We start from the raw sequence: 25,108 nt of genomic DNA, 5'->3' as shown, positions 1-25,108 counted from the left end.
CGAACGGCGCAGCCTTGATGCTGGTATGATAGATGTTGTTGTAGGAAAATTCGACCAAGGGTAAATGAATGTCCCATGACATGCCGAAATCGATAACGTAGGCTCTCAACATATCTTCCAATGTTTGAATTGTTCTCTCACTCTGGCCATCTGTGTGTGGATGATAAGCCGTGCTCATATCCATCTTAGTTCCAAGAGCCTTCTGAAGCGATTGCCAGAATCTCGAGGTAAATCTGCTATCTTGATCGGAGATAATGGATACAGGTACACCATAAAGGCGGACTATTTCTCGAATATAGATTCGTGTCAGTCTCTCCATTTTGAAGTTTTCCTTGATTGGCAGGAAGCGGGCGGATTTAGTCAGTCGATCGACAATTACCCAGATGGCGTCGTGCCCACTCGGAGATCTGGGTAACTTGGTGATGAAATCCATTGTAATCCTTTCCCACTTCCACTCAGGTATTTCCGGCTGTTGAAGTAGACTTGAGGGCTTTTGATATTCTACCTTCACCTTGGCGCAAGTCAGGCACTTGCCCACGAAGGTAGCGATTTCTGCTTTCATGTTCGGCCACCAATAGAGTTGTTTGAGATCCAGATACATCTTATCTGAACCTGGGTGAACGGATTATCTAGTCTTGTGAGCTTCATTCATGATAATCTCCCTGTAACCACCGTACTTTGGGGTCCAGATCCGGTTTATGAAATAATAAACTCCGTCTACCTTGACCTCTAAGTTCTTTTCCATTCCTCTCAGGGCTTCATCCGGCATGTTCTCTGGTTTTAAGGCTTCCAGCTAAGCCTCTCTGATTTGCGCGGATAATTAGGAATGGATGGTCATTGTCAGTACCTTCACTCCACGACCTGCATACTCCTTTCGACTGAGGGCATCTGCTACCACATTGGCCTTGCCGGGCTGATAGCGTATTTCGCACTCGTAATCACTGAGAAGCTCTACCCATCGCTGTTGCCTCATGTTTAACTCTTTCTGATCAAGGATATGCTGTAAGCTCTTATGGTTGGTGAAGACAGTACACTTGGTTCCGTAGAGATAATGTCTCCAAATCTTTAACGTAAAGACCACTGCTCCCAACTCTAGATCGTGAGTTGTGTAATTGACTTCGTGGGTTTTCAGCTGCCTCGAGGCATAGGCGATAACCTTTCCTCGCTGCATGAGCACACAGCCTAGGCCCTGATTGGATGCATCACAGTAGACAACGAAGTCTTCCGTCCCTTCGGGCAGGGTCCAGATAGGTGCGCTGCATAGGGCCCACTTCAATGTTTGAAACACAGTGTCTTGCTTTTCTCCCCAACTAAAGGTTACACCTTTTTGTGTCAGGGTGGTTAAAGGCTTAGCGATTTTGGAGAAGTTTTGGATAAACCTGCGATAATAGCTAGCGAGACCCAAGAATTGACGGATTTCTGTGGGCGTCTTCGGTGCTGACCAATTCTCAATCGCTTTGATTTTGGAAGGGTCTACATGTATGCCTTCCTCGCTAACCACGTGACCAAGGAAGGTTACTTTTCTGATCCAAAACTCGCATTTTGAAAATTTTGCATAAAGTTTCTCCGCCCTTAGTGTTTCCAACACCCGTCTCAAGTGCTGTCTATGATCTTCCTCACTCCGAGAGTAGACAAGTATATCATCAATGAACACGATTACAAACTTGTCTAAGAAAGATTAGCACACCCGATTCATCAGATCCATGAATATCGCGGGTGCGTTTGTTAGACCGAAGGGCATTACTACAAACTCGTAGTGTCCATAACGAGTTCGGAATGCTGTCTTGGGAACATCATTTTCTTGAAATCGTAACTGATGGTACCCTGATCTTAGGTCTATTTTAGAGAAGTAACTGGCTCCCTGAAGCTGATCGAAGAGGTCGTCGACTCTGGGTAAGGGATAACGGTTCTTAATGGTAAGCTTGTTCAGTTCTCGATAATCAATGCATATCCGAAAGGATCCATCTTTCTTTTTCACGAATAAGATTGGGGCTCCCCAGGGTGAGGAACTCGGTCTTATGAATCCTTTGTTGATCAGCTCATTGAGCTGGCTGGATAACTCTTGCATTTCTGCCGGCGCTAGACGATATGGAGATTTAGCTACAGGAGTAGCTCCAGGGACTAAGTCAATACGAAACTCGACTTGGCGCTCGAGAGGAATTCCTGGAAGATCTTCGGGGACGACATTAGGAAAGTTGTAGACTTCGGGGATGCTCTCGAGGTCTTTAACTTCCTGCTTTTCGTTAACGACATGGGCTAGGAATGCATGGCATTCCTTTCGCAGATATTTCTGGGCTTGGATGCAAGAAATGATAAGGAGATTTGAGCTGAGTTTATCACCATAAACTATGAGAGTTTCGCCCGAGGGTAGATTGAGATGGATGGCTTTTTCGTAACAAAGAATATCAGCACGATTGGGGCTCAATCAATCCATACCAATGATAACATCAAAGCTTTTTATAGAAACTGGCATAAGATCAATGGGGAAGGAATGATCGTTTAGGGTAAGGGTACAGCCTATGAATATGTCGTTAGTGCTTTCTTTCTTTCCGTTAGCCATCTCGACGGTAAATGTTTCAGTTAAATGTTGGGATTTACATTTGAGTAGGTGTTTGAATGCATGACTAACAAAACTCCCCTCCGCACCAGAATCAAAAAGAATGCATGCATAAGAGTTGTCAAGGAGGAACGTACCCGTAACAACGGTAGGATCAGCGACCGCTTCCTCCTGGCCCATAGCTAGTACCCTCCCGGTGCTACCCGCTGTTGATGCTTTGGGACAGTTTCTTTTGAAGTGCCCAACCTCTCCACAGCCATAGCAGGCTTGACCAGCGCCTGCCCCAGGAGCCTGGTTGGTTGGTTGAACGGGTGTCTTGCAATATTGAGCCGTGTGTCCCTTCTTTCCACAGCTATTGCATTTCAATTTACGGCAAGGTCCGTGATGATGAAAGTTACACTTGTTGCACAGAGGTAGGTTTCCAGCATAACCACTAGTAGGAGCTTGGGTGGGTGGAACAGCAGTTGGAGTAGCAGCAGGAGTAGTAGCAGCATGAGCTGCCACTATTTGCTGTTCTTGGAGGGCTCTTGCGAAGACTGCCCCTTGTGTTTGTTCCAAAACTTCTTCTTCTTCTCTCCACTTTCCTGTTGTGGTTTGGAATTGGCTGTCACCTCATCAAGATCGACTCCATGATCTATCAGAGTCTGCGCCAGGCACTTGGCGCTATCAAATGTAGTGGGCCTAGCAGCCAACACCCTTTGGTTGGGGCCGTTAGTCCCCAGATGTACCTCTCAATCTTCTTGCTTTCCGGGGTGACCATTCCCGGACAGAGGATAGCCAAATCACAGAATCTAGCTGTGTAGGCAGCAATGTCAGAACCCTTCATCTTCAGGTTCCAGAGTTCGTGCTCTAACTTCTGCATCTCGCCCCTCGGGGAGTACTCCGCCAGCATGAGTTCTTTCAAGCTCTCCCAACCCATGGCATTGGCGATCGGCAGGGTTAGGGATTTGACTCAACCATTCCACCAGGTCAGTGCTCGGTCGGTAAAGGTGCAAGCGGCAAATGTAACCTTGTTTGCTTCGGAACATGCACAAATTTCGAAGATAGATTCGATCTTCTCGAACCATCGAGTTAGGGCAATAACACCTCCGTTGCCGTCGAAGGATTTGGGTTTTGCGTTCATGAAGTCCTTATAGGAACACTCCTTTTGATGTCCCTGATCACCGTGGTTCTGGAGATGAGTACCACCTCCGGATCCACCAGAGTTCCCTGATTGATTTACGCCATTGCTGTAGTCATGGCGGCGGTAACTGCTTCCTGGAACATGGCAGGATCAAACTGAGGAGGTGGCGGTGGCGGTGCAGGGTCGTTGTTCTTCCTGTTGGGTCTCTTTCTGGGAGGCATCTTGTTCTAAAAAGAATGAAGAAAAATAGGATGATAAGTCCTCTAGAATTTTAGAATCAAGAGATATAACACAAGAATATATCTCAGTCTGATAGATAAAGTGTTCTACGAAGCGATAAATAGAGAAGGGTTACTAATGCAAGTAAACTATCGCTAAGAAGAAATATGTAGTAACACTTGGAATGAATATCTATACTGTATTTGGCTCTAGCTAAAATACTCCTATAGTATTTTAAGTTGTATGTTTTTGTTCTATCGATACCTGATGTATATATACTTGGTAAGTTTTAGGCTTGCTGCAACACCACAGTCACTCCCACGCACATGTTGGTCATGTCTTGAATAAATATAGTTGATCAGGCTATATTGACCCTAGACATGATTACATAACTGCCCAGGTTTAACCGTAGTGTCCAACATCCAAATAGTTTTGTCTTGTTCTACTTATGGCTCTGGTTCTGTTATGTATGTATACTTGTATACTTCTTATAAAATACTTATATTTTAAAAGTATACTTTTAATTCAGAGCACTTCAGCTCCTTAGTGTTTATAGTTGTATACCATGTAAGGTTCGGTATACTTAGTTCACTATAAACAAGAGCTCTGATACCAATCTGTCACACCCCCAAACCGGAACGGCGGAAACGTTCGGGGATGGATGACGTCATGTATAGTATCACAACAACTGTATCATAGAAATCATAGTAAACACGACCAAACATTGAATACATATATGAAAAAGGTTTACATCTGTTTACTTCTTGTTTGTATACATCAAAAGTATGAGCAAAATATAAAGACGTGACTCTACTTTACTTAGTCTTCTCAAAACTCCAGGTGGTACCTATCTATTGATTTCCTGAGAATACAAGCAATTTTGAAAGAGTATTCGCATAAAGCTGGTGAGTTCATAAACATGTTTTTGTAATAAAAACCTATCATTGAATTTGAAAAATGTTTGTATGCTTCCCAAGAAAATCCAATATTTTCTAACCTATATGTTTGAATATTGTATGCCGAAGTAGTGTATAACATATCAGTTCGTATGCCTTGTTACCACCAATATGTATAGCATATTCTGTTTGAAAAACCCTGACTATCACCAGTATGTATAGTAGTTTCTTTACTTAAAATAAAACTAATGAAGAATGAAATCCCGTAAACAAAAATTAATTAATACTGTTGTGAGTCGTATAACCATGCTTGATATGACCTAGAGACCTTTACAACGTTCTTTAAGTGTTGGTTAAATGACATTTGTCACCTCAGGCATGCCTGACTAACTGTAGCTACCAGTTCAGGTGTGGGATTGTCAATCCCGAATAGATCTATTCACAAATCTCACGCTCTCCCTCCAGGAGACTTTGGTTATACTATGATAGGATTTAATTCTGTGCACCTAAGGGTACAGTTTTGAAGTAGAGCCTCACAATGTTGTACAATCTAGTTTACATGTAATTCTAAAGTGTTTTCTTGTATTAGAATCCGTTGGATGCGGTATACGATAATAATCATACTTAAATAATTATTAAATGTTGTACCCTTGAAATATGTATATCATAAACTAAATCTGTCGCAGTTTATATGTTTTCCTGTGTATGCAATCTGAATCAGTAAAAGCTATGTATTGAATTCCCCAAACTATACCTATTATAGTTTGTTTGAAATGTTATGTAATTGATTTGTATCTCGTTCTAGATATTATGCAGTTAAATTCCCAAAAAGTGTCCCTTATGCTCAACACAGTACAAAAGGGATAAAGTATGGAAATATTTTATAAAACTTGGAAATAATTGGACTGTATCAATTCCATAAATTTAAAACTTGTGAAAATCATTTGTGTTTGGCTTGTATTCCCCCCCCCCCCCCCCCCTAAAAACATTAAAATTCATAAAAGCATAGGGGTATGAACTCACTGTTGTTGTGTGGAAATGTCGACTGGAAACGAAGATCCTCGGTTTGTTGTATGTGTCACCTAACAGAATCCTAATATAAATAAATACATATATGTATCTAAATTAGCGATTTCGTTAGATAAAGTTTTAGAAAAACACTTGCTTTCGGTTAAGGAATGTTACCGTGACTTGATCGAATCGAGGAAAGTGGGTTTTCGGCCAAGAAGCACCACTTAAGAAGTGTGTACGGCCGTGAACGGAGTTTGTGGTCACCAGGAGAGTTTACGGTCGACAGGTTGTTTACGGCCGTGAACAAGGGTTTACGGTCTTTGAAGATTGGCCGTAAACAGGTTTACGGCCTTTGAAGATTGGCCGTAAACTCAAGAACAAGGGCGTTTGTTTTTGCGTAAAACGTGCTGCAGACGCTTCCAATCGACCCCAAGTGATGATTTTTGCTGTTTTTCGGAAGAAAAGAGGCGTTTTAGGAGTTTACGGTCAGAGATTTTAGAGAGAGAATGAGAGAGTTTCCGGTCAAAAGTGTTCAAATGAGGTTGGGGGTCTGATATTTATAGGGGATTTTGTGGTCGGTGGGTGGGGTCCACCCGACGCTGGCCGCAAACGAGTTTACGGCCGTAAATAGGTTTACGGCCGTGAACTCCAGTCAGGCCGTGACCATGTTGTTTTTCGAGAATAATTCGAGTTTCGCGCGGTTTTGGTTCCGACTCGCATATATAAATTTAATTATATAAAACCAGATGATTTCCCATATCAAAAATTCGACAGAAGGTTAGTAAAACCCAAATTTTATTAACGGAAATCAAATAACAGAAACGGAAAAAGTTTCGAGTTGTCACAATATAATTATTTATTTAAAAAAAACAATAAGGGCAAAATGGTCATTTTAAGTTGGTATGGGACTTAAAACGAAATAGAAACAAACCAAAAGCCATAGGGACCATTCGTGTAGTTTATCCTTTTTTAATATTGTGTTGAAAAATTAGATCAAAATGTTGTAGAGAATTCCATAAATACCTATATTTGAATGGAATAGCTGAAAGGATGAACATAATGTTGAATTAGAGGAGAAAGAGTTTAAGACTACATTTATGTCTACCAAAGATGTTTTGGGAAAATTCAGTTACACCACTTGGAGTGAACATTTGTATAGACCACACTGCACAAAGGGGTCGACCGTGGACCGGACCTATGCAGGCTTATTGGGTCAGGGTTAGATTTGTACGTTTGAATGTCTATTTTAGATTTAAAATTTCATTCTTTTTTAATGTTCTAGTTAGATAAAAAAGTTATGATTTCTTATATAAAATATATATAAAAATTAATGAAAAGTTGAAAACATTTAGCTTTTATATCCCGACTTCGGATGACCGTAAGTTATTGAATATAAAGTCACAAACAACAAAATTATTATCCAAAATCATATACAAACTCTAAACTACACGTTGGAAAATGCCGCATGCTAAAACGACTTCAAATGAATGATATATGAATGTTTTATAATTTTAACATAATAAAAATACAAAAACTATTTGAAAAACTGGAAAACTCGAGCTTTGATATCCCGACTTCGAGGGACTATAAGTCATAGAATATAAAATCAAAAACGAAAAAATTATAGTCCAAAATCATGTAAAAACTCTAAACTACATGCTAGAAAAATCCACATGCCAATCCGACTTTAAAAAAAATGAGATTTTCATTTTTTTTTAATTTTAATAGAATACAATATACACACACAAAAAAAAGTTGAATGAGATTTGATCTTTTAAAAATTCAGTCAAACCCGGTTTTGTACACGAATCTAGATGAACCAATTTTGTTTTGTATCCAAACCTTTTTCTCATGATACAATGAATTGCGAACCAACACTAATCTAATAAATCGTACATGTCCATGCCGAGTTCCCAAGTTCCCGGTCTAGTCCGGTCCGGAGGTCCAAATGCTCACCCCTAGTTAGTTAGCATAGTAGCTTACTTAGTCAACCATGGACCCTTAATCACATAGGCTTCAAGATTCTAAAGGAAGAATGAGAAGACCAATATGTATCTTTGACATACTTGAAAGTTTATATTCTATCTATTATATCATATCAGGATTAAGGTTACTAATGAAGACTAGACTAAGGCAAAGGCGACAAAGTGTACCTTCATTGGGTATGAGTTGGATGTTATGCGATATGATTTATAGGATGATTAGATAGAATTTTCATGAGAAGCGGGGATATCATGTTCAAAGAGAATGTCCTCTATAAAGGTACCCTTGGAGAAAATCTTGAAGGAAAGAAGAAACCACACGAGAAATATTAATTTCTATTTAATTCGATTACAAAGAATGACACTGCATGACCTGTCTGTACTCTAGAGATATGTGAGCTTTAGGAAGAAATAGGAGCTACGATGAGTATGAGGAATTTGGAGATAGTGGGAGCATAGAGGATAACTGGTTTTAGAAAGTGAAGCGATGAATGACGTAAAATGAAACCCCAACTAGCATAAGATCTACTATAGAAAGAGGAACTCCAATTAGATATTCTCCAACAATAGTTTACATGTCGAATGTGGAGACAAAATATTATCTAAAGGCCTTGCGTATGAAAGACTCCATACAGTGGAAGAATGTAATGGTGGACGAGTTAAGCTTACTTGAAAATAACCAAAGTTGGTCCTTCGTCAAGCTACCAACAGGGAATGAAGGACTACAAAAGATGTGGGTATTCAAGGTCAAAGACTAAGATGGACATGATCAAGAAGTACAAGGCCAAATTAGTGGTCTTTGGTAATGTGCTTCAAAAGGTCTATATTTAGAGCAACTAGATGTAAAGATTGCATTCTTGCATTGAGACCTTGATGAAGATATTTACATGGCACAACAAAAAGGTTTTCAGATAGCTAGTAAAGAAAATATGATGGGCAAGTCAAAGAAAAATCTATATGGATTGAAACAAGCTCAAAGGTAATTGTACCTTAAATTTTATAGTATTATGTAGATGAATTACTATGTCAGTTGTTAGATGGTTCTTTGTTGCTTCCTAAAGAAGTTTAGTTCCTCGTAGATCATCCTTAGATTGAGTGTTGATGACATGTTGGTAGTTGGATCAAGCATACATGAGTTCAACAAATTGAAGAAGTAGTATTTCAAAAAGTTAAAGATAAAGGACTTAGGAGCTACCAAAGAGATTCTATACATGAGCATAGTCAAAGACAGTTGCTGGTATTCTAAAGCGTTCCCAACAAAAGTATACCAGGAAAGTCATGGAGAAATTATGCATGACAAATGTTAAGGCCAAAAGCACACGTTTGGGGACTCTTCTGATATTCTCAAAGAAGCAATCCCAAAGAAGGATGCAAACAAATAAGAACTGAATAAAGTTCCTTATGTCACAACAATTGGTAGTTTGATGTATGTTATGGTATATACTATGCCATATGTTGCTCTTGTAGTGAGATTTATTAGTTGATTCTTGTCAAATCTAGGAAAGAAGCATCGGGAAGGAGTCAAGTGGTTTCTATGCTAGTTGAAAGGCACTCTTCTGGTTGCTTTATATTTCAATAAAAACAACACATATGTAGATTTTGGGAGGTTGGGTAGATTCAAAGAAAATAACACAATTTATGGGTTCACTATTGTGGGTACATCCATCAGCCGAATGTCCAAATTACAAAAGATTGTTGCTCCATCAATTATAAAAGTATAATATATGGCAATTATAGAAGCTGCCACATAGCTTATATGATAGCTTATATGGTTGAAGAACTCCGAATCAGAGTTGGGCAAGAAACAATATAACTATGTCCTACGTTGTGATAATCAAAATGCAGTTAACATGGAGAAGAATCTACAGTGTCATAGCATTCTGAAAACCAAAGTGCAGTTTAGCGGTTCTGGAGTAGTTAGTTTTCTAGAAATGGCAAGGCCATTTGAAAAGGTTTTTTCAAAAATGACTAAATGGTAAAACTCAACATGTCATTTTTTTTTAAGTGCGATATAATCAAATAAATCTAATATTTTTTTGTACATAGCAATAATGGTCTGATTAATAAAAAAACATCAAATGGTGTCGTTCCATTAGAAAATTTTAAATATCACTTTGGTTGCTACGGTTACCAAAATATAGTAACATTTATGTAATTTGTCCACTATTTTATTATTCAATCTCAAAATACATGCACCCATTATTTGTTTGAGTTTCTTACCGTTAGCAACGGTCACTCTTCTAATCAATTCAAATTGAAATAAGACTAAGAAGAATATGAGCGTTTTGTAACGGTCTAAAAACTACATATTTATAGTAACATATTCTTGGTCAATCTGCATACTTTTGTCATTACACTCCTCCCCTCCCCTCTTGAATTCCTTATCTTCAAAGTATACTCTTTCACTTTCTAATTTGTTCTCTATATCATCATTTTCGTAATTCCTTCAAGTAGTTTCTCTTTGCTTAGATGTAGCTTTGTTGATGATTACTTTATTCAAGACAACTTGTTGACAACCATATGATTGTTTCATATAGCCTCCAGACCTATAAATCCATTTAAGCTCTTCTTAGCTTATTTGATTTCCTTTTTCAGAAAGAAAAAAACATGTATTTGGCTACCTTAAGTGTAAATCTTCCTAAATTTTTTGCAATCAACATAACTTGGATCGACAAATCCAGCGTTGAGGAAGGAAATTGAATTTGCCAGGGCTCAGAAAGTCTCCAAAGAAATTGGTGAGTATAGTTATCTTGTATAGTCATCCCCATGATAACCTAAAGCTACTCGAAATTTTTTGGTATTGTGGTCGACTGAAATGCCAAAGCCGACCAAAATCTGATTCTAGTTTGGATTCCGATTACATGGCTCCTGATTCCTATTCTTTCTGTACAAAGTTAGGGATCTTCTTGCTGTAAACAACAATTTCATAAAAAGTAAGCTTACTTGAAATGTCTAAGCTTAAAATAACAATCTTTGTTGCTCCTGATTCCGATTCTGATAGCAACAGTGAGCCAGTCAAGATCTGCGAGATGCCCTCCCGGACCTGTACAAGAACTACTCCCTGAGTAGAAAGTTTCACATATGGGTCCTCCAAGAACACCAACAACCTCACCCATGGACACCCCATGCACAAATCGAATAATTTTTTGAGTACTGATCGTTACATTATGTCAGCTTTCTTCTATTCCATGTTTAGTATACTGCAAAAAGAGAACATTATATCAGCTTGAGATGGATGCTTTCCGATACATTGTCAATGTGTCATGGTCCTGTTGTATTCTTCCATGTGCTTTGATGTATATAATTTCATAGAACATTTTAAAGCTCCAAGACTTCCATATTCAGAATAGTTAACAAGACAACTAAATACTTCCCGTATAAGTTTTTATAATCATCAAAAATACTCGGACATAAAAGATAAACATAGTTTCCTATAAAATTTGAATCTCGAAAGATACGTAACCTAAATAAAAGCAGTCGAGAAAAAGACATGGGACTAGTTGAAAGAAGTAAATAATATGTTTTCGAGGAAGAGGGGAGAAATTGATACCTTAGAACCGCCGGATTTGATGTTTATGTTCAGAATTCACCGAGAGACAGATGGAAGAGGAAGGATGCGCAAATGACGATGTAATGATGTTTGACTATATGTTTTACAAGTGTAGAAATTATTTAGCTCTGACGATGCGTATTTGTTAACTGATGTCTTCATTTAATAAATCCATTATTTTCTCCGTTTGTTATGACTTGAATTGGTAAGGATATCATTAGAGATATTTGAAGAAAAAGAGGAAGCACACCAGTTGTTGGACAAAATGCCTATTTGAAATATGGTTATTAAATGCCTATTTGAAATCTGGGTATTTGTAACTAGAACTTTCCCCACCAACTGGACAATTTCATTGAGATCATCTTCTCTCTGAAGCACCTCAAGAGCCTTTGTCATGATGCTAATGAAATTTGAATCGAATGATTCTAGAGCCTGAACAACCAATAAACTTAACATACCAAAACAAAACAAAATACCCTCTAAAACAAGTACTACTGTCGGTGCCCAACTTAGTCCCACTCACATCGCGTATGTATGTAACGATAGCTTTGATACTTTTTTTTTAGCAAATAGAGAAAAACGATGTAACTTAGGGCAATGTTTGCCAAAACTTTTTATGACTTTGAGATTATGAAGAATATGAATTATTGAAAGATGATGAAATTTTTTAAAGCATTAAGATTAAATTAACCACCATAAACGAAGTTAAAATAAAAAAAGCTACTTAAAGAACATATATATAATAAAATAATTCAAATTATATTTATGAGAGAATATTAGACTTTGTACGGTTTTCTTTTAGTATATTAGGGAGTGTTTTAAATGGTTTCTAATGGGTTCCAAATGGGGAGCGGGTCAAAAAAACCAACTATACATGTTTAATATTGCTTTTTAACTATTGGACTCGGTCCAAAGGGCTGACTCGGTCTGTGAGAAACACGAGATTCAGTTTTCTCTTCAAAACTGAAGAACCTACTCTTTCTTCCTTCTTCACTCGCCATCACCCAACATAACGACTATCGATCAAACAAGCTCTTTAAGGTTTTTTCTTCTTCTTGTTGGTCGAATGATTATTGTTACTTCTTTGTTTATGTTTGGTTAAGTTATATAATCTTGATTTATGCGCAAAGGGGAAACCAATTCGGAGTGAGCTCAAAAAGGAGGATGTCGCTCTTTGCTTGAAGATGAACGAACTGTAGGTATGTTTTCTAACCTTCAAAATCGATCTGATTTCTGAAGTTTTCTGACCTTCAAAATCGCCAAGAAATCGACCTTGATACGCCTCCACAGAATATAGCTGTTGTGTTGTGACAACCCAAAATTTTTTGCCTTGTAAGACCAGCCAATCAATCGATAGCCAGACTCATTTCTGCTAACTTTTAGCATCGTTTAGAGCATGTTTGAGTGTTGTAAGCCTAGTACAGTTAAGGATTTGGTGTAGGGCTATGTTAACTTAAGTTATTCGCGTTACAATCGAGCCATACACTCCATCAAGAAGAGTGTACGGACGTACACATGGGTGTACGGCCGTACACCCATGGTGGCCGTGAACTCTCCCCCATATATAAGCCTCCCTTCATTTTTCATTCATTTCTTTAACTTCCATGTCAAGAACTCAAGTTCTCTCTCAACTATCATCAAGCCTTTTCACCTAAATCTTCAAAGAAAGCAAGTATTCTTCCATTGTTAGTTGATTCACTTCATTATCTAGTAAGGATCCATGATTCCATCCATGAAACATCTTCAAAACTCAAGAACATCAAGAGTGTACGGCCGTACACTCTATCTATGGCCGTACACCCTTGTTAAGACCATAGTCTAAGGCTTAGAACACTTGCTAGTCACTTGGTACCCCTTAGAACTCTAGAAACCTTGAACCCCTTTGAATCAAGACCCAAAATGCACCCATCTTGGGGTGTGTACGGCCGTACACACTTGGTGTGGCCGTACACACCTCAAACCCTCCAAAAGACCCTCCAAAATGAGATATTTGTTCATTTTCTTGTTGTACAATAGACCCACTAGTTTCCCCATGGATCAAATACCCTCTTTTGCATGATTTACCATGAGTGTACGGCCGTACACATCTTGGCTGTATACTCCATGGTGTGGCCGTATACTCCCTTTAGTTAATCACATGTGATTGTAACACTTAGTTCAAGTGTTTCCAAGTCCCTAAGGGTGTTTCCTTGCATGTTAGTTGTGTAAAACACTAATTTCATGCTTATATATATGCCATTATATGTCATTTACGACTTGTTTGTGTCTCGGGAATTCATTCCTGGAACTTCTCATCCTTACGCGAATCTGCAATTGAATCACCCACATAAGGTGAGTTCATACCCCTATAATCAATATTTTAAATGTTTTAAATGCTTTTAAGGGGGGGGGGGGGGGGAATGCAAGTTGAACATAATGATAATTGTGTAAATGTTTTGTGATAAATATCATTTTAAGGATTGCTTATGTGTTTATAAGTGATCAAAACCATTTCAAAAACTCTTTTAAAGTTATGTTACTTTGTTGTTTATAAAACTCTGTTTTTGAAGTACAATCATAACTCAGTTGATAAATGAGTCTTTTCTTCAAGTCAGTAACAGTTCAAGTAAACATACTAGTAAACTATAATAGGTATAGTTTAGGGGTTCAGTTCATACTATAACTAGTACAGGGAGGAACATACTATAACTAGTACAAGGAGGAGCATATTATAACTAGTATAGAGAGGAACATACTATAACTATAACAGAAGAACAAATCACGAATTACACACTTATACTATATATTCCTACTATCTTAGGAAGACATCGTGTCTTTAACTCATTGTTTATAACAAATTATAGTAATAACACAATGTACCGGGTTTGCACCAACAAAGGTACAAATACAACGTACCAGGGTTAGCAAACACGAGGTAATAACACAACATACCGGGTTTGCACTAACAAAGGTACAAATACAACGTACCAGGGTTAGCAAGCATGAGGTAATAACACATCATACCGGGTTTGCACTAACAAAGGTACGAATACCACGTACATAGGTTAGCAAACACGAGATAATAACACATCATACCGGGTTTGCACTAACAAAGGTACAAATACAATGTACCAGGGTTAGCAAACATGAGGTAATAACACATTATATAGGGTTTGCACTAACAAAGGTACGAATACCACGTACCTAGGTTAGCAAACATGAGGTAACAACATATCATACCGGGTTTGCACTAACAAAGGTACAAATACAACGTACCAGGGTTAGCAATCACGAGTATCATACTGGAGTTATTTATAAAGGGTACATCTACAAACTACCGGACAATAATAAATAAAACTCATAAATATATACAAAACTCACAACAGTATCGACTGAGGCATTAAGAGTACAGGATTACATTACTTCTAGTAGTTGTCCAAATATTAGAATAACGCCACATAACTTACTCGTAAAATGAACATTCAGTTAGAAGAGGACCTATAATGCTAACTTTATGATTCCTCGGTAGATACATCAGGGATATATATTAATCGAGTCCATCAGATAGTAGGATGTGTGTCGTCCGCTTCATTTCATGTTCCTTGTTTGGTTGTGGGCTTAGAGCAGATGCTCCCAGTCTACTATCTATTCAATCTTAACTATATATATTCTGCATACACCAAGTAATCATAAGGAGTACCAGGTATGGGTCAGGTCATAGTATACAAATTCAATACACCGTCTTCTAGTACAAAAACATACTTTCAGATAGAATATTGAGTAAACTAAACTAGAAACTTATCGGTGAAAGGTTTAATCCATTTTATTTAACCAGTACATCTTAAAGGACCTTAAGTGGTTAATTCTATAATACCTTAGTTTATGCATCAGGGTTATATATAATTAATATCCAATAGGTAGTTGGATGTGTGATTTCCGCCTTACTTCCTGTTCCTTGTTTGGTTGTGGGCTTAGGGCAGATTCGCACAACTAACTATCCGTTCGATATTAGATTATATAAAGCCAGTATAAACTAAGTGATTATAGAAGGAACTATTGTGGTTACCATTTTTACTAAAGGAACTAAGGGTTATTCTTAAAGACTGTTTTCTTCAAATATAAAAGAACTATTACAGTTAACTCCGTGAGTACCAAATGAATACACCAGAGTTATATACAGTAAAGATCTAACAAACAATGGGATGTCTGACTTCCGCCTCATTCCCTGTTCCTTGCTTGGTTGTGGGCTTAGGGCAGATTCACACAATTGATTGTTTGTTTGATATGGATTCTATATAATTTGTATCCATTTAGCATTCATAGAAAGGACTGTAGGGTCATTTTTACTTATCTTTCATCATATCAGGAGATATGGGATCTTCTAGAGGAACAGACGAACTTTTCTAAAAAGAACTTTCAACTTAATACTACATCACTAAAATACTTATGAACTCACCAGCTTAAATGCTGATCTACTCTTTCAAAATAACTTGTATTCTCAGTAAACTAGTAGACAGGTACGCGCGCTGGAATTCAGAAGATGAAGTACTGTAGTTTCATGTCTTCTTTTGTTATTTACTTTTGGATTCAATCTTTTGTAAATCACTACTTTGTAAACAATTCAATATTAATACAATGGTTGTTTGTTACTTTGATTACTATGATGCATGTCTTGTGATACTAAACATGATGTCCTCCGCCCCCGAACGTTTGGGGGTGTGACATGTGTACAACAGTCCATTGCTGACTCAACTTCCTTCATTTTCGTTCGGATTTACTACAATTGTTCTCTATTTTGTAATCAAACAAAAGATATCACCTTCTTTCTCGTTTTTCTTCTAAACAAACTCATCGGCTACAAAAACTACAGACTCATCTGATTTGTTTGTCATTTTATTTTACAAATACAAATAATTTGATTTTAAAAATCAGGTATTTCACTTGTTCATCTAGTGTTCTTGTTCTTGTTGTTTTCTTTACTCATCTAACTTATAATTGTTTGATTTCAATCGGTAAGTTCATACTTTTTGGTGTTAGGTGTTTCATAAAATGCCACAATAAGTTTTTTCAAGCCGAATAATGATGTAAAATTTAGATTGATTAATGCATACAATTTGTTATTTGTTAGGATAATTGAAGTTGATTAGTTATTTAATACATTGGTTAAGTGTGATGTTGAGAATTTTGACAATTTTGCCCTTACATTAAAGTGATTCTTGTTGCTATTTTGAAGTGTTCATATATTTCATTCATTGAAATTCTTTGTACATATGCATCATATAATGTTGTAAAATAAAAGGGTAGATCGTAAAATAATTATTATAAAAACTGTTGAAACAAAAAGTGACCCTCTTCAGCTAAGGAACCGCGGACTCTGTTATCTTGATGATACCGCAGAGAAGCTACTATCGGAGACCTTGTTGTGAACGTTGAAGAACCACAGAGTTGAAAAGATTAACCGCAGAGTAAAGATTTGAATGAAGATAGTTTAGTCTACTTTAACTTACATTGCTTGTATTCAATGTATTATCCGGTGAACCATTTATGGTCACCGTAGTCAGTTACTAGGCGAATGCCCGCGTGTTGCGCAGAAGCATCTATATAGCTGAAATCTTTACATATATATATATATATATATATATATATATATATATATATATATATATACATATATATATATATATATATATATATATATATATATATATATATATATATATATATATATATATTAAATTTAACAATAATGTTGTTGTTAAATTTGATATAATAATTCGTATACTAAGTTGATATAATATATTGATAATTTTGAATTATATGATAATATATACATTTATTAAAACTGAATAATCTCAATCTTTTAAATGACCTCTACCTGCGGATTACTAAATATAATATATGGTTTAATGTTATTTATAGTTGTTGTTATTGTTAATTATTTTTTAAAATTTATTTGCTTAACGTTTTAATTTCTATCATTGTAATTATTTAAAACATCAAACAATTTTTTTTTTTATTTTAAAGGTAACAATATAATCATTTATATAGATTTATTTTTAATTATTGTTATTGTAAGTTATTTTAAGTTATTTATTTGAAAACTTTAGGGAATATTTTAGTTAAATTGATATTACAATTTAGTTTTTGCATTTAGCACTACAATTTATCACTTTTAACTATTCAAAAAATATTCTTTGGCTTTTTTGAAAGAACCCCTTTCTATACTTTCATATTTCTGAAAGACCCAACTTTCATACTTGATAATATAGTTACTCCAAAACATGCTACATGCATATTCATAAAACAATATTTTATATTGATAAAGCGGTTACAAACTATTGGATACAAACCCACTATTTCATAGTGTTATATATTACATAACTTCCCAGGATTCTATAGATTTATACATATGGGAGTGCAAAATACAATAGTTTCAAACTATTCGAAAATCTTCTATCAATACAGTAGTTTCAAACTATTCAAAAAATCTGCTACCAGTATATAACTATACTGGATGCTTATCTCCTGCAAATTAGTTAAACATTGAGAGGGGTAAGCGGTGGCGCTTAGTGAGTTCAATAATAGATACAATATAACGTTATGCCATATATATACTGTAATATGCCAGAAGCAAAGATGAACAAGGAACAACAAAGGCATAATGCGAAAAGCTTTCCATATTAATCAATGAGACATAACAAATTCCATACTTGAGTTCAATAATAGACACACGGGCCTCTTGTGTCCTACTTCTCCACATCCAAAACAGACCACGGTTCTTTCCTCTAGTCTGCATTCGCCCGGATGATTCTTTCCACAATTTCGACAAGCTGGCGACTGAAGAGAAAAAGATTGTGACCTGCCGCGGCCACGAAAAGCACTCTGAGATTGTACTTGCTTGCTAGGTTCAGATCAAACGGATTGAGTTGGTGGAATAGGGGAAGCAGGAGCAGTCCTTTCAGTACGTGGATGTTTCGAAACAGTAAGAGTGGCACCACGTATTTCTAAGTCATGCTCACGCTTTCGAGCATACTCAACAGCTTTATCAAATGATAGTACTTCCCGATTGGCAACGAAATCGTGAATTTCGTGCCGTAGTCCTTCTAAGAATAACTGAATTTTCTCATCTTCAGTTGGAATATACTTTACGGCAAACCGTGCTTTTTGATTGAACTGAGTTTCATACTCATTCACAGTCATTCCTCCCTGTTTAAGCTCGAGGAATTCTTTCTCCAACCTCCTCCTCATTTCTAGAGGACAATACTGCTCTAGCACACGAGTTTTGACCATTTCCCAGGATAAATTCTCCTGGTCAAACTTGCTGAGAGCTTCATAGGTTGCTTCCCACCAGACCAAGGCTTCTCCGATGAGCATTGCAGAAGTATAGTTAGCCTTGTCTTCAACATCTACATGAGAAATACGAAACACTTTTTCTGTGTTCTGGATCCAAGTAAGAACAACAATTGGATTAAGAACACCAGAAAACTTTGTAGCACCGCTACTCTTGAAATCTTTAAACGAGGGACGCTTCACCTCTCCTCTCGAAGATTCTCCAGTGGCTTTCTCTTTTCCTTTATCACCACTCTTTTTGTGTTCTTCGAGAGTCTGTCGAATAACACCGGTAAGTTTACCCAAGAGTCGCTCCTCACGAGGAGATACTGGAGTATTCCCTTCCTCAGTTTGAGGACCTTCACCAACCTCGGGGGTATGGCTACTAACCTGTTCAGCCATTGCTCTGAAATAGGGAGTAATATTGTATTTTAGAATATTAGGGTTTACTATTACCTAATACTCTTATATATATATATATATATATATATATATATATATATATATATATATATATATATTCCTATGGTTCGTATCCCTATACTTATAATAATTAAGTTCATATATTGAACTTCCAATAGTTTAAGTCTAAATACCAATCCGTCGAATTTAGTTCACTTAAACCACTGCTCTGATACCATGATTGAAAGAACCCCTTTCTATACTTTCATATTTCTGAAAGACCCAACTTTCATACTTGACAATATAGTTACTCCAAAACATGCTACATGCATATTCATAAAACAATATTTTATATTGATAAAGCGGTTACAAACTATTGGATACAAACCCACTATTTCATAGTGTTATATATTACATAACTTCCCAGGATTCTATAGATTTATACATATGGGAGTGCAAAATACAATAGTTTCAAACTATTCGAAAATCTTCTATCAATACAGTAGTTTCAAACTATTCAAAAAATCTGCTACCAGTATATAACTATATTGGATGCCTATCTCCTGCAAATTAGTTAAACATTGAGAGGGGTAAGCGGTGGCGCTTAGTGAGTTCAATAATAGATACAATATAACGTTATGCCATATATATACTGTAATATGCCAGTAGCAAAGAGGAACAAGGAACAACAAAGGCATAATGCGAAAAGCTTTCCATATTAATCAATGAGACATAACAAATTCCATACTTGATATAAAATCAATAAAGTTTCAGCACAAATGGCACAGTAAATACTCAAGAATATCATTTTGCTAGAATATTTAGGATTTCAGCCTTATCTTAGCATACTACTGAAGCCAAAGTGATGCATATGTCATACACTTCATGGTCAACGGTTCATACCAATACCCAAGTGATGCTTATGTCATACACTTCAAGTCAGAGGTACAGCCTTGCTATAAAATAGCAGATACAACAACTCGAGATGATAACATGGAAAAGCACATACCACTTATAACACATAACATACAATTGTTCCTATATATTAAACTCACTGAGAAATAATCGGGGGTCAAAATAGTAATTTGGGCAGCACTTCGGCTTTAAATATGACTTTCTTCGTTGAAAACCGGGAGTTTTCTTGAAAACCGGGCTCTGCGAAGGTAGGGCTTCGAAACCAAAAAGATAAATTTTTCGGGCTTCTCGGGAATCTTGGGGCGCGTTTCGGGCTTTGGAATAAGTACCGGGGCTTCGGGGGATGTCGGGATAGTAAAAGTATTGAAAAATGGTGAAAAAGTGTGAAATTTCCAAAGTTAGCCGAGAGGGTTCGCACCCTCCTATTTATAGGAGGCGAAGGTCTTCGGCCGAAGGGAAGAGGGGCAGCTGGCGGCTCGCGAGAGGACCAGATGGCGCGCATGCGAGGGCTCCAGGTGGCTCGCTTCGGACGCAACAGGCGTCTTCGGATGCGAGGAGTCACCTGGTGACTAAGCAGCTTCGGACGACTCATCGCGACACGCGTCGGATCCGGGCGAGGGTGAGTCACGACGTCGGAAACGAGGTGGACACGGCATCGGACCAATCAGAAGGTGCCAGCGAGGCTGCGGTCCAATCAGAAATTGCCACGTGGATCAACACTATTCATGCGAAAATTAAATGAAAATGTGCCCAATCTTGTAAAATCCATAACTTTCTCATACGGGATAATTCTTTTCATAATCTTTCAGTTGTCTTGAGGCATAGGCTATCACTTTACCACGTTCCATCAACACACAACCGAGTCCTAATCTTGAAGCATCGCTATATACAGAGAAATCATCATCACCTTCTGGAAGTGATAAGATTGGAGCATGGGTCAAAAGATCTTTTAGAGTCGAGAAAGCTTTTTCTTGGGCTTCACCCCATTCGAACTTCACTTCCTTTTGTGTAAGACTCGTGAGAGGTACGGCTATACGAGAAAAGTCCTTAATAAATCTCCGGTAACATCCCTCGAGACCCAAGAAAGTACGAATTTCGGATGCATTACGAGGCACTTCCCAATTTTGAATAGCTTAAATTTTAGTAGGATCTACGGATACACCATTACCATAAATAACATGGCCGAGAAATTGAACTTGGCGAAGCCAAAATTCACATTTCGAGAATTTAGCATAAAGCTTCTCCTTTCGAAGAAGTTCTAACACCGCACGAATATGAACGGCATGATCAGCTTCAGACTTGGAATAGATTAGAATATCGTCTATGAATACGATGACAGATTTATCGAGCATTGGGCGGCATACCCGATTCATCATATCCATGAATACAGCAGGAGCATTCGTTAAACCAAACGGCATAACAAGGAATTCGTAATGCCGATATCGAGTACGAAAAGCAGTCTTCGGTACATCCTGCTCTTGAACTTTCAAGTGATGATAACCAGATCTTAGATCAATCTTTGAGAAATAGCTAACACCCTGAAGTTGATCGAACAAATCGTCGATGCGAGGTAGTGGATACTTGTTCTTGATAGTCACCTTATTCAACTCACGATAATCAATGCACATCCGCATCGATCCATCTTTCTTCTTGACAAACAGTACCGGAGCACCCCAGGGAGAGGTACTTGGTCGGATAAAGCCTTTGTCAAGTAATTCCTGCAGTTGGATCATCATTTCTTTCATCTCAGCTGGCGCAAGACGATAAGGAGTCTTAGCAATCGGAGCAGCACCAGGCACAAGGTCAATTCGGAATTCTACTTGCCTGTCCGGAGGAAGTCCAGGCAATTCTTCGGGAAAAACATATGGATATTCCTTAACAATGGGAACATCATTCACCGTTTTCTTATCTTCTTTTGAGACATCGACTGTGTAGGCCAGATAGATAGAACACCCTTTCGATATGAATTTACAGGCTTTAAGGAAAGATATTATTTTTAAGGTTCCTTGTTCACCATAGACATAGATAGGATTCTCCCCTTCAATGGGAATGCGTACTATCTTTTCATAACACAAAAGGTCTGCGTGGTTCTTCGACAACCAATCCATGCCGAGAATAATGTCAAAGTTGGGCAAGGAGATAGGAATTAGATTAGCAAGAAAATTGTAGCCTTCAATTTCTATAACACAATTCCTATAGACTTTATCGGCAAGTAATGATATACTTCCAGCAGTCTCTACGTGAAAGGGTTGCGCGAATGGATAGCAAGCAATTTGAAAAGAATGCGCAAATTCATAAGACACAAAAGAATCTGAGGCACCAGAATCAAATAAGATGTGAGCAGGTCTAGAGTTAACAAGAAATGTACCCGTCACAACATTCGGGTCCTCGCATGCCTCTTTTGTGGTGATCTGGAATGCACGACCCTTAGCTTTTGGAACCTCCTCCTTTTTAGTTGGAGTACCCCTTGATTGTTGAACAGGAGCTTGACTTTTCACCGATTGTTGAACGAAAGCTTGACTTTTCGTCGGTTGTTGAACGGAAGCTTGACTTCCCGTCATCTGACTAGTAAGAGTGGGGCAAAAACGCTTCCTGTGGCCAGTAACACCACATGCAAAGCATGTAACACCTTTCATTGGACACACGGGCCTCTTGTGTCCTACTTCTCCACATCCAAAACAGACCATGGTTCTTTCCTCTAGTCTGCATTCGCCCGGATGATTCTTTCCACAATTTCGACAAGCTGGCGACTGAAGAGAAAAAGATTGTGACCTGCCGCGGCCACGAAAAGCACTCTGAGATTGTACTTGCTTGCTAGGTTCAGATCAAACGGATTGAGTTGGTGGAATAGGGGAAGCAGGAGCAGTCCTTTCAGTACGTGGATGTTTCGGAACAGTAAGAGTGGCACCACGTATTTCTAAGTCATGCTCACGCTTTCGAGCATACTCAACAGCTTTATCAAATGATAGTACTTCCCGATTGGCAACGAAATCGTGAATTTCATGCCGTAGTCCTTCTAAGAATAACTGAATTTTCTCATCTTCAGTTGGAATATACTTTACGGCAAACCGTGCTTTTTGATTGAACTGAGTTTCATACTCATTCACAGTCATTCCTCCCTGTTTAAGCTCGAGGAATTCTTTCTCCAACCTCCTCCTCATTTCTAGAGGACAATACTTCTCTAGCACACGAGTTTTGAACATTTCCCAGGATAAATTCTCCTGGTCAAACTTGCTGAGAGCTTCATAGGTTGCTTCCCACCAGACCAAGGCTTCTCCGATGAGCATTGCAGAAGTATAGTTAGCCTTGTCTTCAACATCTACATGAGAAATACGAAACACTTTTTCTATGTTCTGGATCCAAGTAAGAACAACAATTGGATTAAGAACACCAGAAAACTCTGTAGCACCGCTACTCTTGAAATCTTTAAACGAGGGATGCTTCACCTCTCCTCTCGAAGATTCTCCAGTGGCTTTCTTTTTTCCTTTATCACCACTCTTTTTGTGTTCTTCGAGAGTCTGTCGAATAACACCGGTAAGTTTACCCAAGAGTCGCTCCTCACGAGGAGATACTGGAGTATTCCCTTCCTCAGTTTGAGGACCTTCACCAACCTCGGGGGTATGGCTACTAACCTGTTCAGCCATTGCTCTGAAATAGGGAGTAATATTGTATTTTAGAATATTAGGGTTTACTATTACCTAATACTCTTATATATATATATATATATATATATATATATATATATATATATATATATATATATATATATATATATATATATATTTCCTATGGTTCGTATCCCTATACTTACAATAATTAAGTTCATATATTGAACTTCCATTAGTTTAAGTCTAAATACCAATCCGTCGAATTTAGTTCACTTAAACCACTGCTCTGATACCATGATTGAAAGAACCCCTTTCTATACTTTCATATTTCTGAAAGACCCAACTTTCATACTTGACAATATAGTTACTCCAAAACATGCTACATGCATATTCATAAAACAATATTTTATATTGATAAAGCGGTTACAAACTATTGGATACAAACCCACTATTTCATAGTGTTATATATTACATAACTTCCCAGGATTCTATAGATTTATACATATGGGAGTGCAAAATACAATAGTTTCAAACTATTCGAAAATCTTCTATCAATACAGTAGTTTCAAACTATTCAAAAAATCTGCTACCAGTATATAACTATATTGGATGCCTATCTCCTGCAAATTAGTTAAACATTGAGAGGGGTAAGCGGTGGCGCTTAGTGAGTTCAATAATAGATACAATATAACGTTATGCCATATATATACTGTAATATGCCAGAAGCAAAGAGGAACAAGGAACAACAAAGGCATAATGCGAAAAGCTTTCTATATTAATCAATGAGACATAACAAATTCCATACTTGATATAAAATCAATAAAGTTTCAGCACAAATGGCACAGTAAATACTCAAGAATATCATTTTGCTAGAATATTTAGGCTTTCAGCCTTATCTTAGCATACTACCGAAGCCAAAGTGATGCATATGTCATACACTTCATGGTCAACGGTTCATACCAATACCCAAGTGATGCTTATGTCATACACTTCAAGTCAGAGGTACAGCCTTGCTATAAAATAGCAGATACAACAACTTGAGATGATAACATGGAAAAGCACATAGCACATATAACACATAACATACAATTGTTCCTATATATTAAACTCACTGAGAAATAATCGGGGGTCAAAATAGTAATTTGGGCAGCACTTCGGCTTTAAATATGACTTTCTTCGTTGAAAACCGGGAGTTTTCTTGAAAACCGGGCTCTGCGAAGGTAGGGCTTCGAAACCGAATCGGGCTTCTCGGGAATCTCGGGGCGCGTTTCGGGCTTTGGAATAAGTACCGGGGCTTCGGGGGATGTCGGGATAGTAAAAGTATTGAAAAATGGTGAAAAAGTCTGAAATTTCCAAAGTTAGCCGAGAGGGTTCGCACCCTCCTATTTATAGGAGGCGAAGGTCTTCGGCAGAGGGAAGAGGGGCAGCTGGCGGCTCGCGAGAGGACCAGATGGCGCGCATGCGAGGGCTCCAGGTGGCTCGCTTCGGACGCAACAGGCGTCTGCGGATGCGAGGAGTCACCGGGTGACTAAGCAGC

At 37.7% G+C, this 25,108-nt stretch overlaps 1 long non-coding RNA gene across 1 annotated transcript; it reads right to left on the bottom strand.

Annotated features, from left to right (window-relative positions):
• Positions 1 to 10,227: 10,227 nt before the first annotated feature.
• Positions 10,228 to 11,434, bottom strand: LOC145116244 (uncharacterized). Its single transcript, XR_013711945.1, has 3 exons — positions 11,339 to 11,434; positions 10,410 to 10,988; positions 10,228 to 10,334 (listed from the first exon to the last, which is right to left on the bottom strand). It is a non-coding gene; the product is annotated as an uncharacterized LOC145116244 (long non-coding RNA).
• Positions 11,435 to 25,108: the final 13,674 nt, after the last annotated feature.

The sequence above is a fragment of the Lactuca virosa genome, chromosome 5 (genome assembly GCF_052849685.1).
Source record: "Lactuca virosa cultivar CGN04683 chromosome 5, Lactuca_virosa_CGN04683_v6, whole genome shotgun sequence".
Classification (NCBI taxonomy): domain Eukaryota; kingdom Viridiplantae; phylum Streptophyta; class Magnoliopsida; order Asterales; family Asteraceae; genus Lactuca; species Lactuca virosa.
Note: the sequence above shows the minus strand (reverse complement) of the source record. Positions and strands in the feature narration are given on the sequence as shown.